Genomic DNA, 15,817 nt, shown 5'->3' on the forward strand with positions numbered 1-15,817 from the left:
TATTCAGTAAAAGTATGGGGGTATTATTCAGTAACAGTATGGAGGTATTATTCAGTAACAGTATGGGGGTATTATTTGTAATGTTGGTCTTACAATCTATGTAAATTACTGTGGTGGGGGCTGTGGGGAAGTGTGAGTGTGGAAGCAGATGATCAGGCTAAGAGACAGTCTGCAGAGTGGCATGTGATGTACTTTGACATGTAGGTGATACTTACGTGTGGGATGTGGGCCCATAACTTGTGTACAGCCCAGGGCCTAAGATCATATTAATCCACCACTGGCATCGAGCCAGCACAGGCAGACCACAACAATACAGCAGGTAGAGCAAAGAAACCGGCCCAGGACGTGCCGCTTCAAAACAGCGCTAAGCGCGATCCGTCCTGGACTGGCCTGAATGTAATTGCAGAGAGTGACGCCGCAAATGAGACTGGCTGCCGAGGAGATATATGGGGCCGTGCAGACTGTACTATTTGCACTGCACTGATTGGCAGTAAGAATAATTCTTTAAATATTTTCCATACTTCAAACAGCACTTTAAGGCTATGTTCACACTGAGTTTTTTGCAGGAGGAAAATTCTGCCTCAAAATTCTGTTTGGGATTTAGAGGCAAATTTTGTCCTTCCTGCACGTCGTTTGCGGCGATTTTCACCGCGTTTTTCGCTTGCGGCCATTGAGTGCTACGGGCAAAAAACTCTGCGAAATACCCTTTCTCTGCCTCCCATTGATGTCAATGGGAGGTCAGAGGCGTAAACGCGCGAAGATAGGGCATGTCCCTTCTTTCTCGGGAGGCATTTTCGGCCGGTATTTGACGAGTTTTGCGGAGCGGTTTCCGCGCCCAAAAACTCGTCAAAATACTCCATGTGAACAGGGCCTAACAAATAAACATCAAATGCTTTCCTATTTAAAAAATTTATATATTGCGTGTTTGATGTGTAAAGCTAGGAATGAGAAAACTCCGATAGATTTTGGGGGGGGGGCGCCTTTTTATAGTTCGCCTCAGGCGGCAGACAGGCAAGGTTCACCCCTGCAGCTTACATGTACCCCCATATTATAAACGGAAACACCAGCAATACTCATACAAAACTACTACCAAGCATATCCACGCTCCAAAAGCCAAATGGTGCTCCCTCCCCTCTGCACCCTACAGCGTGCCCAAACAGCTGTTTACTTCTACATATATGGCATCACCATACCCAGGAGAACCCTTTTAACAATTTTTGGGGTGTGTGTCTCCAGTGGCATTAGCTGGGCATGACATATTTGCCACTGAAATAGCATATCTAGGGAAAAATTGCAATTTTTACTTTGCACCATCCGCAGTGCAATCTTTTATGGAAAAGTCCTGTAGGGTGAAAATGCTCACTACACCCCTTAATAAATGCCTTAAGAGGTGCAGTTTCCAAAATGGGGTCACTTCTCAGAGGTTTCTTTTATTATTTCACATCAGAGCCTCTGCAATAGTGAACCAATGTAAGTCGCCAAATTAGGCCTCAACTTCACATGATATTCTTTCACTCCTGAGCCTGGTCGAATGTCCAGGCAAAAGTTTAGGGCCACATGTAGGAAAACACAGCATAATAATTAGAGAGCTGTCTTTTCTTGTTGGCACAAGATGGGCACCACATATTGTCATATCTACAGAGAAAAAACAATTTTCACTCTGCAACATCGAGTGCACACTAATTTCTGCAAAACACCTGTGAGGTTAACATGCTCACTACACCCCTAGGTGAATACCTTGAGGGGTGTAGTTTCCAAAATGTGGCCACTTCTGGGGAGTTTCCACTGTTTTGATCCCACAGGGGCTTTGCAAACGCGACATAGCGCCCAGAAATCAATCCAGCAAAATCTGTACTCCAAAAGCCAAATGCCGCTCCTTCCCTTCTGAGCCCTACTGTGTGCCCAAACAGCAGTTTATGACCACAAATGGGGTATTGCCGTACTCGGGAGAAATTGCTTTACAAATGTTTTTTTTGTTTTTTTTCCTTTATTTGTTGAGAAAAAGAAAAATTTTGAGCTAAAGCTACGTCTTATTAAAGAAATGGGATTGTTTTTATTTTCACTGCCCAATTCTAATAAATTCTATTAAAAAAACAGTGTGGTCAAAATGCTCACTACACCCCTAGATGAATTCCTCAAGGAGTGTAGTTTCCTAAATGGAGTCACTTTTTGGGCGTTGTCATTGTTTTGTGCCCTCAGGGGCTTTGCAAATGCGACATGGCCTCTGCAAACTATTCCTGCTAAATGTGATCTCCAAAAACCAAATGGCATTCTTTCCCTTCTAAGCCCTGCCATGTGTCCAAACAGCTGTTTATGACCACACGTTGGCTATTGTTTTACTCAGGAGAAATTGCTTTACAAATTTTGTGGTGCTTTTTCCCCTTTAGTCCTTGTGGAAATGAAAAAAAAAACTTCTAAACCTACATTTTCTTTGAAAAAAATGTAGATTTTAATTTTTACGGCCTAATTCCAATAATTTCTGCAATAAACCTGTGTGATCAAAATGCTCACTATACCTCTAGATAATTTCCTCAATGGGTGTAGTTTCCAAAATGGGGTCACTTGTGGAGGGTTTCCACTGTTTTGTCCCCTCAGGGGCTTTGCAAATTTGACATGGCCTCCGCAAACCATCCCTGCTAAATGTGATCTACAAAAGCCAAAGAGCGCTCTTTCCCTTCTAAGCCCTGCCGTGTGTCCAAACAGCCGTTTATTACCACATGTGGTGTATTGTTTTACTCGGGAGAAATTGCTTTACAAATTTTGTAGTGCTTTTTCTCCTTTAGGGCAAAGCCCCACGTGGCGGAATTGCTCTGGAATTCCGCTGCAGACACTCCGCAGCGTTAATCCGCAGCGGACCCGTTTCTCCATTGCCTTCCACTTCTTTTTAGTAGGCTTCATTTAGATGAGGCGGAAAATTCCGCTGCGGAGCATAGGCTGCGGTGCGGAATTTGGTGTCCGCAGCATACAATGGATGTTGCGGACCAGTGGCGGACTGGTTGCGGACTCATTGCGGAAGTTCTCTATTGGCTTTAATGGAGATTCTAAGTTCCGCAATGAAGTCCGCAGATGTCATGTACATGTTATGTGTGCTGCGGATGCGTATTGCTTTTTTAACATGACATTTCTTCATTCTGGCTGGACCTATGTATTTCTAGGTCTACAGCCAGACTGAGGAAGTCAATGGGGCTCCCGTAATTACGGGTGACTATGTGTGTGCACCCGTAATTACGGGAGCGTTGCTAGGCGACGTCAGTAAATAGTCACTGTCCAGGGTGCTGAAAGAGTTAAGCGATCGGCAGTAACTGTTTCAGCACCCTGGACAGTGACTACCGATCCCAATATACAGCAACCTGTAAAAAAAATAGAAGTTCATACTTACCGAGAACTCCCTGCTTCTTTCTCCAGTCCGGCTTCCCAGGATGACGTTTAAGTCTAAGTGACGGCTGCAGCCAATCACAGGCTGCAGCGGTCACATGGACTGCCACGTCATCCAGGGAGGTCGGGCTGGATGCCGAAAGAGGGACGCGTCACCAAGACAATGGCCGGTATGTATGAAATTCTTTTACTTTCACTAGGGAAAGTGCTGTCCCTTCCCTCTATCCTGCACTGATAGAGAGAAGGGATTTACTTTCACCGCAATACGCAGCAGCTAGTCTGCATCAATTTACTGCACATTTTGGGCAGATCCGCCACAGAATCTGCGACGCAGATTCTGTGCGGCATTGATGCGGACAGTTGCGGAAGAAAACCGCCACGTGGGGCCATGCCCTTAGTCCTTGTGGAAATGAGAAAAAATTTGTTAAACCTACATTTTCTTTGAAAAAAATTTAGATTTTAATTTTTATGGCCTAATTTTAATAATTTCTGCAATAAACCTGTGGGGTCAAACTGTTAGCTATACCCCTAGATAATTTCCTTGAGGTGTGTAGTTTTGGGGATTTCTACTGTTTTGGCACCGCAAGAGCCCTTCAAACCCGACATGGTGCCTAAAATATATTTTAATAAAAAGAAGGCCCCAAAATCCACTAGGTGCTCCTTTTCTTCTGAGGCCTGCGTTTCAGTCCTTTAGCACACTAGAGCCACATGTGGGATATTTCCTAAATCTGCAGAACTTGGGCAATGCATATTGAGTTGCATTTCTCTGCTAAAACTTTCTGTGTTACAAAAATAAAATGGTTTAAAAATTAATTTCTGAAAAAAAAATAAAATAATTTGTAAATTTCACCTCTAATTTGCTTTAATTCCTGTGCAACGTCTAAAGGGTTAAGAGACTTTCTAAATGCTGTTTTGAATACTTTGAGGGGTCAAGTTTTTAAAATGGGGTGACTTATTGGGTTTTTCTAATATATAAGGCCCTCAAAGCCACTTCACAACTGAACTGGTCCCTGAAAAAAATAGACAATTAGCAACAATTTTGTGTGGTATAATCGCCTGTCTTACAAGCAGATACATTTAAATTTAGAAAAATTCCAATTTTTGCAGTTTTTCACTAAATTTTGGTGTTTTTCCACAATTAAAAACTGAATGTTGAAAATTTTGCCAGTAACATAAAGTCCAATGTGTCACGAGAAAACAATCTCAGAATCACTTGGATAGGTAAAAGCATTCCACAGTTATTACCACATAAAGTGAAACATGTCAGATTTAAAAAAATGAGGCTCTGTCAGGAAGATCAAAAGTGGCCAAAGAGGGAAGGAGTTAATGTCTAAAGACTTTGTTGAGCAATCAGTTTGTTTTCACATTGACTGACTATTTAATTGTTTTGGGTCATTATTTAAATGGTTAACTTACCAATCACATACCTATACTAAGGCGAAACGTACACCACATTCGTGATCTACTGTTGGCATATATGGCAAGAAAATTTCCCATCGGTGTGCCCATCGATTTTAATAGGCAAATGTATGCCAAAAGTGCAGCCTCAAGTGCATTCAAAAGCATAGTCTACTGAACTCTCCAATAACTTGTCTATACATTCAAACTGTTTTAAACTGTCCCACCGAATGTAAATACCAAACGCAGCATGATTTCAGACTAAGCCACATAGCTTACATTTTCATGCCAGGCAGGGGTATATCTGGGGCCTGCTAACCCACCAATAAAGGATGAAGAGGAGGAGGCAAAGAGGCAGCAGAATTGCGCTTCAACCCCTGTGTCTTCCCCTGGTTCAACCTGATAGCTGGCATTTTTCTGGCCAGTCCATATCTGCTGTGAGGGAAACAAACATAATGGCTGAATCCTGCGTTGTAGCATGCAGCCAAGTCCATTCATCATTACAAGTAGAGATGAGCGAACTTATGAAAAGTTCGGTTCGGCTAGTTCACCGAATTTCACGAAAAAGTTCGATTCGGACCGAACTAGTTCTGACCGAACCTGTAATTTCCGTGCGCCGAGCATGGTACTGTCCAGGGTGCTGAAAGAGTTAATGGGCTGCACTAACTCTTTCAGCAACCTTGACAGTACCATGCTCGGCGCGCGGAAAATGCAATTTTAATGTAATAAAAAAAAAAATACGTTCATACTTACATTCCTCCTGTCCAGCCTCCAGCGATGACGTTTCATCCATGTCGCCGCTGCAGCCAATCACAGGCTGTAGTGGCGGTCACGCACGTCAAGATGACGTCAGAAGGCCGGCCTCCAGGGATGACGCTTCATCCCACGTGACCGCCTCTACAGCCAATCACAGGCTGCAGCGGCCTCTGCAGCCAATCACAGGCTGCAGCGGCCTCTGCAGCCAATCACACGCTCCTCTCCTGAAATACTCTGTGCTGCCTTAAACTCTGTGGACAGGTCAGGATCCTGTTTCTTTTAAATGCTGCTGGGGAACCCGCTCAATCCACCATATAAGGCTGCGCTACAGTGCAGCATTTAAAAGAAACAGGATCCTGACCTGTCCACAGAGTTTAAGGCAGCACAGAGTATTTCAGGAGATGAGCACGGCCGGCCACGGGCAGCCGGTTGTTTTTCCGAGCCGTGCTCCCATTATAAAGTATAGGAGCACGGCCCGTAAAATAAAAAAATAGAACATGTTCTATCTTTTTAACGGCACGGGCACCTTCCCGTCAGAAAACGGGAAGGTACCCGTGGCTAATAGAAGTCTATGGGCCCGCTATTTCGGGTCGTAATTATGACCCGTAATAACGGGTGTTTTTACGGTCGTGTGCATGAGGCCCCGTAATGACGGGTGGCTACATGTGTGCATCCGTCATTACGGCAGCGTTGCTAGGCGAAGTCAGTAAATAGTCACTGTCCAGGGTGCTGAAAGAGTTAACTGATCGGCAGTAACTGTTTCAGCACCCTGGACAGTGAATTCCGATCAGAATATAGAGTAACCTGTAAAAAAAATAAAAAAGACGTTCCTACTTACCGAGAACTTTCTGCTTCCTCCAGTTCGGTCTCCTGGCCGTTGCCTTGGTGACGCGTCCCTCTCGACATCCGGCCCGACATTCCTGGATGACGTTACAGCCCATTTGACCGCTGAAGCCGATCACAGGCTGCCGCGGCCTCTTCACCCAATCACAGGCTGCAGAGGCCTCTGCAGCCAATCACAGGCTGCCGCGTCAGAAAAGAAGGTCGGACTGGAGGAAGAAGAGGGACTCGTCACCAAGACAACGACCGGGTACGTATGAAATGCTTTTTATTTTATTTTTAATCAGCAGCCTCTTTTCTCTATCAGTGATTGATAGAGACAAGTGGCTGCCGATTTGTATAATATTTTTGACCGGGTTCGGTCAAAACGGGTTCGGCCGAACCCGGTGAAGTTCGGATTCGCTGTGAACCAAACTTTTCCCGATGTTCGGACCGAAACCGGGTTCGGTTGTCCCGGTTCGCTCATCTCTAATTACAAGGATAAGGGTGAAGACTAGCTGCTTACCTGTTGGACTCTACACGTTAGCTTACACCTTCCACTGGTGGTACAGGGGGTCCACACACAATATGGACAACCCTGATCCCCAGAACATAAATGTATCTGACAATAAAGAGTTTTACATGACTTATTGTAAACATTTCTTTTCAGTACATTTACCCAATGTGAGGACATGTTGAGGACAAGTCGAGGACAAGTCGAGGACAAGTAAATTCAAATACTAAGAGAAAATAAATTTAGCAGGCAACATGCTTGAAGGTGTGAAGTATTCCAGTCAGTCTTCTTTATTTGAGTAAAATGTGTATTTAAGTAAAGTATGATGGTAGAAATAGTGGGGGAAATTTATTAAGACTGTCATTTCATACACCAGTGTTATTAGAATGAAAAGTTGGAGTAAACTGCGACAAATTTATTAACCCCTTAGCAATATACCGCATACTAGTATGCGGTAGCCATTAAGGGGAAGTATGGAGCGCGCTCACGGGCTGAGCTGGCGCCATACTCACCAAGTGACGGCTGTGTTATACAGCCAACACCTCACTGCAATGAGCGGAATGAAAGATCACTTTGATTCTGCCTGTTTAACACCTTAAATGCCATGGTCAATCGCAACCGCGTCATCACGTCCCCCCATGACTATGGGTGTTATGACAACCTGGGGGCCTAATGAGGGCCCCCAGGTCTGCCATTTTTATACTCCTTTAAAGCCCTGCCTCCGCAAAGGAGACTGTCAGAATCACGATATACTGCAATACATTAGTATTGCAGTATAACATTCAAGCCATCCAACTCCTTCAAGTGCCCTAGGGGGACTAATAAACAAAAAGTAAAAAAACAGTTAGATAAAGATTTTTATAATGTTCCAAAAAAAAAATATATTAAAAGTTAAAAAAAAAAAAGTTTTTCAATTTTTTCCATGAAGCAATGTTAAAAAAAAGTTAACATAACTGGTATCGCCGCGTCCATAAAGTCCGAACTGTCACATTACAATAAATGGTGCCATGAAAAAATACAACTTGTCCCGCAAAAAACAAGCCCTAATACGGCTATGTCGACAAAGAAATAGAAAAGTTATGGCTTTTGAAAGGCGCAAGAGGTAAAAACGAAAATGGAAAAACTCAAATTGGGGGTTAAGAAGCGAAAGCAGCGTCAGGACCTTATAAGCGATGCAGCACTTCAAAGTCATCAGTGCTGCACCCCATATAACGTCCTGACGCTGCTCGGCATCAGTACTTTGTATGAACTGCGTTATGGTGAGGGGATTACATTTTTTTATTTCATTTTTTTTAAATGTAGCTGTCCAGTGGAGGGGGAGGGGGGTAGTCTAATCGGGGGGGGGGGGGGGGGATGTGACTGTGCCTCTTCCTAGAAGCCACGCCCCTTTTAACGGCAGTGCTGAGTGCTGTATAAAAAGGCCCTTTTGCAACTTGTTTACGCCAGAAAACTCGCAAAGCAATGTTGATACATTACTCCAATTGTGTACAGGAATTGTGGATATACAATATTGTCATCTATGCAAAATTGATCTACACAGCTGTGAATACACAAAGGATAAGAAAATGAATTCTGCAAACATATTGGGCCACATTTATAAAACTGTCTTACCCTCAAACGGACCTTGTTGCCCGTAGCAACCGATCAAAGTTCAAATTTAATTCCAACAACCATTACTTTTTTCTTCTGTTCACGTACTGTAGATGTATGAGGGCTTGTTTTTTGTGCAGGTCGTATTTTTCTAGCATCTGAGATCGGCCTTCCCAGATATCCCTCCCATCGCTGCATGTAAGAGTGCATGGGTGGACAATCAGGTGTTGGGTTTAGTAAAATGTGGTAGATAGCAGATATATGCCCTTTGGTGGAGGTGCCCAGCCTACATAGTCTCTCGAACAAGGTAGGAATGGATACCGGTTGACCCCGGAAGAGTTGGCATAGTGCATAATGAGTATGTAGTGGAATTTGCTCTGAATAGGTAGGGAGAATTTGTCTTGGAGCCAGTCAAAAGTATGTATCTTTTGGGTGTTGTGATCTACTATGTCGGCAAAATTAAAGAGGCCCTTGGTAAACCAGGGTCTGGATAATGGAGCCGTCTGGCCATCGGGAAAGTATGGGTGATAGAGAAACGATGACAGGGGGGAGTTAGTTGAACTGAGCTTAAATCCTCTGGAGCATGTCTTCCAGATGTCGAGGGTGTGGCACATGGGACCTAACAGGGGGGTTTGAGGAGGAGAGTATGGCTTATTTCATAATAGCGAATTCGGGTGTGTAGGGGCTAACCATAGTTTTTCAATCTCCATCCATTTGGTTTAGGCCAGAAGAGGCTGGGATGTAAAGCCCAATAGTAATAGAGGATGTTTGGAACTGCAAGGCCCCCTGACTCCTTGTCAGCCATCATGTCCGATTTTGCAATACGATGTCTCTTTAGCGCCCATATGAAACGCAACAGAGCTGCCTGTATATATTTCAAGTCTCTTATGGGGACAGGAATAGGAAGTGTTTTAAATAAGTAGAGTAGTTATGGTAGCACAGTCATTTTGACCGCAGAAATATGGCCAAAGACATATAGAGGCAGGTTTAGCCATTTGTCTAACAACGCATGTATATTCCTGTACACAGGAGGGAAATTGGAAGCATAAAGTGAGTGATAAGTGGGTGTCAGCTGGATCCCTAAATGGTTAAGGAAGTGGGTTTGCCAGTGAAAGGAAAAATTGGCCTTTAGTCTGTACAAGGAGTCAGGAGGAATGTGCAATGGAAGAGCCTCAGTTTTACTGGTATTAACCTTATACCCAGAAAGACATCCAAAATCCCGCAGTAGGGCAGGGAGAGTGGTATGTAAGTGCGTGAGAGTAAGCAAAATATTGTTTGCAAAAAGGGACAATTTAAACTCTTTATATCTGACTTTTACGCCTCTAATGTCTGGATGAGATCATATGGCAGCAGCTAGGGGTTCAATAGAAAGGGCAAAAAGTAATGGGGAAAGGAGGCAGCCCTGTCGTGTGCCATTACGGATCTGAAAAGGACGAGTGGAGGTATGTGGACGCTTAATCGTGTTGGGTTAGAATACAGTTGAGTTAGGGCAGACAGGAAGGGACCAGACAGACCAAAAGCCTTCAGGCAAGAGAACATGAAAGGACACCCCAGGCAATCAAACGCCTTTTCGGCATCAAGGCTCAATAATAAGGTCTGCTCCGCAAGTCTATTAGCGACTTCAATAAGGTCAATGGTTCTTCGGGTATGGTCACCTCCTTGCCGGAATGGGACAAACCCCACTTGATCTTTGTGGATAGGAATGCACCTTTAACTCCTACAGTACCCTAGACTACCAGTGATGACCTTAATAACCCCTTCACTACTTTTGACCACCTGGGATAATCTAATTAACCCCTTTACTACCATGGATTACCAGGGATATTGGCATTAACTACTTTGCAACCCTAGACAACCCTGTTTGTTGGTATTGACCCTTCCACTACTCTGCCAAGACTACCCCTATTAGGGCATATGGTTGAAATAAACCAAACTCCCCAGCTAGAAATTCCTTTATATTCGCCAGTGCAATTTGTGGCTCACCCTCTGGAGGACCCAGCTTGTACATGCATTATTTGGACTGCCCATTGATTTCTTTAGATCACTTTAAGACTAGCCAACAAGAGGGGGAAGAGAGCTGATTACAGCACTGAGCATAGTTCTGGCTTACTTTACAAAATGTTCACGCTCTGGCTACTTAATAGAAAAAATTAAAAGTGGATTATGTGCAACACAGAACCATATTTATTCCTATGCAAGTAAAACAAAGTTATATATGGATTAATGGATTGAGTTAAAAACTTTTGGTTTACTATAACATCATAAAATAGAGAAAACAGAATAATTAAAGTATATTAAAATATAGACTTGAAAAATAGGTTTTGCTGGTTTCAGAAGGAAGCATGGCATACTGTAGACTAAACTGCTATCAGCATGACTTTATTGCTTAATCTACAGAACCAATCGATTTGAGTTCTCTGGCTTTTAAAAGAGGTCATAGTCATAGTTTTCCTCTGTGTAAGTGTGTAATAGAACAAGGGGCAAACTGTACGATGGATCTGTGAAACAGTTTAGACACCCGTATGCCATGGCTTCTAAACCCTATAAGCGTGTTCAACAAAGAGCCGTACAAGGAGACTTCTTACAAAATAAAATTACTGCAACAGCTGAAAGAAAGTAAATTTGTTCCATTCAAAAGAATATAATGAACAAGTGTCAAAGTGGACAGTTGGTGTCAATTCCAAGAGGATTCCTAAAACTTTTCAGTAAAGTAAAACCCAGGCAGCTAAATTAATAAAGCAATTGTCTGAAGAAAAATAGCATTATGCTGTTCTTAACTAAATCCATCAAGATGTCATGCACGTCCCAAGACGCATTAAAACGCCTGCAAGAAGAGATTAGCTTTTAAAAGACAAGTTCCTTTTTTTACTAGCGTCTAAAGGCAGGCAAATTGTTTCCATTTGATTCGGATCTAATAAAGTAGTTCTTTGTGTGTTTGGAGGCAGAAGTATGTGGTTCCTGTTATTCTTAAACAATCTATCAAAAGACAGCACTTATTTTGCATGTCTGCTGCATCTGTCACCGGCAAGTCCTTACTGCTCATCTGTTGGACCAATAACTAAGTTATAGAAAGAAACATCTAATACATTTTAGATTAAAATTATTTGGTTTATTAGTCAATAAATACATAAAAGTATTCATGATTTGACCTGCAATTCAAAAAGTCTGAAATTTGCAAAAAAATGTCACGCAAATATCAGATATCAATCCATCAGGTTACATGCCATATTTACTAAACTCCAAACCCTCTAATCTAAACCTTTTGAAGTTTTCATGAATATGTCGACTGCGCTATTGATTCCGTCAAAAACAACAGAACCCTGTCACAATGGTGACAAACGGAAACCATTAGCAAAGTTTCCGTCACCATTTACATCAATGGCGATGCAAACGGAAGCTAAGGTTTCCATTTGCCTTTCCGTTGAGGGGTTCCACCCAAGGAAACCTCAGACGGAACCACTCAACGGAAAGACAACGTTGATGTGAACACAGCCTTATATTAAAATGTAAATTCATCTGCTTTTGTTTGCTAACCATACTAGTCTTTATATTTACAGTGAAACCTCTTTTAGCCAACCACCCAAAATTGCACAAAAAAATTGTCCTTCAACAAAACAAAGTATGCACACTGCAGGCTAAATTGTGCAATGTGCAATTGTGCTATTCTTAGTGCCCATCATAGCTCCCTGTCTCATTGCTAGTCACCAGTACGGCTCCCCTCTTATTCCTAGTCCACAGCATGGCTCCTCTCTATTTCCAGGTCTCCCACATGACTCCCCTCTAAATCTCGTTTCCCAGCATGATTCCCCTTTTGGTCCCCAGCAAGGCTCACCTCTCATTCCTTTAATTCCTAGTCCTCAACATGGCTCCCCCTCTCATTCTTATACAGTAAAGTGCACCAGCATGGCTCCCATCATTCTTAGAACCCAGTCAGACTCCGCTCTCCAAATACCCCCTTAATGCCAAACTTGACACCCCAGTGGCAGTCTGCAGGCTTGCTTGCTCAGCAAACCTATGAGCTTTTTCAGTACAGCATGATGCGTGTTACACCCTCCTCTAACAGTCTCTCTCCTCCTTCTTCCTTTCTTATGACGCTCTGTGGTGCTGGAAATGCTCCTCCTCCTGCTCTCTCTGCCCCAATGAAGTGGTGCCATGCTGGCAGCTCCTCTCCCCTGATGTGCCAAGCAAGTCTCCTCCTCCTACTCTCTCCAGTTCAGTGATGCGGCACACACCCGCATCAAGATGATTTACATCGCATGTAGGTTGAATTTGTGGTCTTTTGAAAAGTGACCCCCACTGAAGAATTTGCTCAAAAAAGTGATTGGATGGATTAGGCGGTTATCTGCTTATAGAGGGGTAGTTTCCATAGACTATAATGGTTGAGAAAATCAATATGGAAGGGGGCCTCCTCTCAAAGGGGTGGTCTTCTTGGGAGGTTTCACTGTACTTTTATATGTAAGCAATACTCCTAATGCATCCACAGACACACACTGTTGGTTCTGGGATGCAGAATTAGAACAAATCCGAGGGTCCAATAAGATTTCATGAGTACCACTCCCCCAGAACATTTTCATACTCTCAATCACTTGTATATGGAAAAGGGGTTTGTTAGGCTGGGGTTTGGAGAACCTACACATTTGCTCGGTGGTTAAAGCAGTTTCGATGAGATCTATGACAGAGGCGTAGCTAGGTTCTTCTACACCCGGGGCAAAGATTCAGCTCTGTGCCACCCCCCCCCAACTCTTTCCCGACATCGCCTTCCCACTCACCATGTTTGCTTTCTCAACCAATCGATGAGGTGTAACTTTTTTTTTCACTTTTATTTTAATGTAACTGAAGCATAAAGCCATTTGTACATTTTACAAGCAGAATAGTTCTATGTGCGGTCCTTGTTTTGCGGATCTGTGATATGCAGCCGTATAAATGGCAACGGATGTGTGCTTGAGGCCTTAGGCCTCATGCCCACTTCAGTTTTTTTCATCAGGGTGCTATTCGTTGTTTCAACTGATAGTACCCTGACACATTCATTTCAATGGGTCCATGCACACTTTCGTTGTTTTAACGGAACCGTGCCACCGTTCCCTCAAAAATAGGGCAGGTCCTACTCATGCCCGTTTTTGACGGAACAGTCTCGGCCTTTGCATTGATTTGGTCCGTGAAACAACGGACTGCACACGGAAGCCATTCGTGTGAGGTCCGTGATTCACAGAACCATCATTAGCGGCAGTACAACGGCCGACATAAGTGTGCATAAGGCCATACAGTCAAATCCTTCCTCCCCACTAAACCAATTTATACAGAATCCCCTCACCCCACACATAATATTTACAGTCAAATCCCCCCTCCCACACAAAAACGGTTTATAAACACACACACACACACACACGCGCACACACACACACACACACACACACACCTCCCCCTACTTGTACATACACAGCTGTACTTATCAGTCCGGAGCTCCGTGGAGGGATCTTCATGTTACGAGGTGTCACACGTTGCAGGCAGGCAGGAGAGCTGTGTTTAAGACTGCTCCTCCCCAGCTCTCTCTTCCTATATCCTCCCTGCCTGTCTGCTAGCTGGGGCTGAACACTTCAATGGTATTCTCCTCACAGGCAGAGTGTATGGCCGGTTGCATTATATGACGTCACATGTGACATATAATGCAGCCGCCCGGAGCACACACGCACTGCCTGTGCAGGAGAACATCGTGCACACATTACACAGGTCCCGCTCCTGTCCCATGCGCTGCACATGGCACTAAATGTCTATGGGGGTACTGGCCCGGAGGGCACATGCCTCCACTCCCCTGGTCGGCGCTCCCCCCTTCCTTCCCTTGTAGTTGCGCCCCCTAGCTACGCCCCTGTCTATGAGCAACCTTGTTGAAAAAGTTTCCCTTTCCTCAGGGTCAAGGATTAATTCATGCAATGGAAAATGGTGCTGTAATATTCATTAAAAATATTATATATATATATATATATATATATATATACACACACCGCATTCCAAATTTTATTTTTCGCAGATTTTCCTAAATAGTCTATGCAAATGACAGTCAGTATAATCTTCAAGCCATCAACCGTTTGAGTATAATGCGAATTTTATTGAACAAATCTTCTAATGATAACAGATTTGTTTTTAGAAGTAAAAAACTCAAAATGCACAGTTTCAAATTATTATGCACAACAGAGATCAAAACATTTTAAAGGTTGTAAAGAGAACTAAAATGGTAATTTGTTGAATTTGCAGCATCAGGAGGTCATATTTACAGAAATCAAAAGCTCTTTCAATCAAAAAAAACTTAACAGGCCAAGTTACATGTTAACATAGGACCCCTTCTTTGATATCATCTTCACAATTCTTGCATCCATTGAATTTGTGAGTATTTGGACAGTTTCTGCTTGAATATCTTTGCAGGATGTCAGAATAGCCTCCCAGAGTTTCTGTTTTGATGTGAACTGCCTCCCACCCTCATAGATATTTTGCTTGAGGATGCTTCAAAGGTTCTCAATAGGGTTGAGGTTAGGGGAACATGGGGGCCACACCATGAGTTTCTCTCCTTTTATGCCCATAGCAGCCAATGACACAGAGGTATTCTTTGCAGGATGAGATGGTGCATTGTCATGCATGAAGATAATTTTGCTACGGAAGGCACGGTTATTTTTTTTGTACCACAGAAGAAAGTGGTCAGTCATAAACTCTACGTACTTTGCAGAGGTCATTTTCACACCCCTCAGGGACCCTAAAGGGGCCTACAAGCTCTCTCCCAATGATTCCAGCCCAAAACATGACTCCGCCACCTCCTTGCTGACGTCGCAGCCTTGTTGGGACATGGTGGCCATTCACAAATTATCCACTACTCCATCCATCTGGAACATCCAGGGTTGCACGGCACTCATCAGTAAACAACATGATTTGAAAATTAGTCTTCATGTATTTCTGAGCCCACTTGTAAAGGATCTGCCAGGCACAGCTTTGGGGTTAACTCCCAGAACTAATCAATCAGCACCTGAGAATACATCCCTGAGACTGACTCCTGCTTCCACCATTCAGGCTGGCAGGCTTAGGAGTGGGAGAGCCTATCGTAACCTGGCCAGACTCAGCTAGCTCCCGCCCTCGGTCTATTTAAGCCTGCCCTTCCTGTCCCTCGGTGCTTGTGATTCTTTCTTTGTTGTTTCCTGGCCCAGCTACTCTTTCCTTGTTGTTTCCTGGCCCAGCTACAGCTCCTGCTATTTTTGATCCTGCTCTATACAGACCCTGGCTTACCGACTACTCTTCTGCTTTTCGTTTTGTACCTCGCACACTCCTGGCTTGACTCGGCTCGTTCACCACTCTGGTTGCTCACGGTGTTGCCGTGGGCAACTG

The sequence above is a fragment of the Rhinoderma darwinii genome, chromosome 3 (assembly GCF_050947455.1).
Source record: "Rhinoderma darwinii isolate aRhiDar2 chromosome 3, aRhiDar2.hap1, whole genome shotgun sequence".
Taxonomy (NCBI): Eukaryota; Metazoa; Chordata; class Amphibia; order Anura; family Rhinodermatidae; genus Rhinoderma; species Rhinoderma darwinii.